Source organism: Phyllostomus discolor, chromosome 2, assembly GCF_004126475.2.
Source record: "Phyllostomus discolor isolate MPI-MPIP mPhyDis1 chromosome 2, mPhyDis1.pri.v3, whole genome shotgun sequence".
In the NCBI taxonomy this organism is placed as follows: Eukaryota; Metazoa; Chordata; class Mammalia; order Chiroptera; family Phyllostomidae; genus Phyllostomus; species Phyllostomus discolor.
In genome coordinates, this window is record NC_040904.2 from 135,522,481 (window position 1) to 135,524,579 (window position 2,099).

A 2,099-nucleotide genomic window follows, 5' to 3' on the forward strand; every position below is an offset into this window, starting at 1 on the left:
TAGCCTCAAAGAGAATGGGACACAATCAACTGGGCAAAGGTAGAAGTAATTCTGAAGTAGAAAAAATATCATGACAAAACTTGTGGAGCTGAAAACACAAGAAAAGCGTCTGTGTAAACAAATGCACAGAGTGAAAGTGAGGGAGGGTGAAGCCGAGACTTAGTCCACATCCTACAGATGTGTGTGCACCACACTAGAGGCTGTGTAGCTTGTCCAGCTTTACTTCAATAAAGGCATTCACAGCACGGGCAAATTCAAGCTCATTTTCATTAGTTTTATGTTTCATCGGTGTGCACAATTTTAAAGCCTTGTATATTTCTGATTCTGTGAAATAAAATGTCTGAACGCTTTGTTATATCAAGTTCCCCTGATTTCAAGAGTACTTCTGTACCTTCAGCAGCCATTCAACCATCACTCAGATTGTTGATTTGAAAACCACAGTTACCAGAATGAAGTTTTGCCCCAGGCGTGGCTCCCCAGCAGACTTCCCATCTCAGTGTGGGATGGAGGCATTGTGGAGTAAGAAATCAGGGCAGAGAAGTTAAAAAGCAACAGTGCCTCTCTATTCTCTCCTCAACATATTTACATTTGTGAGTGGTAATGGAGGGCAGCATACTAAAACTTTGTTTAATTATTTTAAGATTTCTAGTACTTTCACATATATGACATTATAGCCATGTAAAAAAGACTGGGAACTGTTAGCACAACTTAAGTTCTCTTCATTGGTTTCCTAATCCAAGTTAATACTGGTTTGTTTTTGTTTTGGTTTGTCTTTTTTTAGCCTGGAACTTTATACAAGGCAAATGTATTTAAAACCAAGCATAGATTAATCAGGTAGAAAATATTACCTAATAGCAAAATGTTCCCCAAATTTGACTATTCAAATTATCAGGGTAGCTTATTAAAAATAAAAATAATCAAATTTCAGTCTCAGAGACTGATTTACTAAATCTACAATCAAGTCATAGAATGTATATTTTTAACTCAGATGAATAAACCAAATTTCATTTCTAGAGTCTGTAATCCTCAGTAACAGCAAGTTCCAACCAGGTTTCCTGCCCTAACTTGGGACTTGTGCCCTCCATTTCTAAGTAAACCTAACCTAGCTGGTTAATTTGATGGTTTGGAGTGGACTAGCTTTATTTGCCCACAAAGTCTTTCTTGGTGAAGAGTTTATTTAAGGAATAAATAGACCTTGTCTCTAATCTCAGGTCTGTAATTAATTAGTCCTGTGGCCCTAAAGCATGTCACTTCGCTACTCTCCACCTTCATGTCTGAGAAGAACTCAAATACATTGTATAGGAGGAGTGGCAGATCTCCTTCCTTCACAGCCAACCAAAGAGAGCATGGTTATGACAATCTCACATATTCCTCTTCAACAGGAGGAGAGGCTGTTTCAGAGGGCACGTTCCACTGAGGCTTCACATGCAGGATCAATGAAAGGGAAGAAAAAGCAGAACCTGAAGGTCAGGGAAGAGGGATGTTGCAGCAGGGCTTGTTGTAAGGTCCTGCAGAGAGAACCCACTCTGTCCTGTTCGCAGCTGTAACCACAGTGCCTACCCCAATATCTGGCATAAGCACAGGTTATATTTGTTGAGTAAATGAATAGATGAGGTTAATTTGTTTTAATATTTCTATAGCTGCTATGAATAGTTTCAAAGTAAGAGATTCCTCCCTTCCAGTTAAGGTTTGATTCCAAGAAGAAACAATTACAATTATGCTAATAAACTTACTATGGAGAAATAAAAACATCTAAGAGACTCATAAAGTTGTCATCCAGAGATTTTTAAAAAATTATCAAAATGGGTACTGGAAGGTAATTCAGGGGAAATTATTTAATTGCAATTTTGTCCAGAATCAATTTTAACTTCCCAAATTAATTATAGCATAGACATAAACTTGGAATTAAGTTTCTTTCTTAAAATTTAATTTTTCATTTTTATAAATTAATAAGTTAACATTTTTTAAACACTAAATACCAGAGTTTTATTTTTTAAATATTTATTTATTGTAGAGAGAGGGGTAGAGTGGAAGAGAGGGAGAGAAACACTGATCAGTTGCACAGAACCTGAAACCCAGGCATGTGCCCCAGCAGGGAA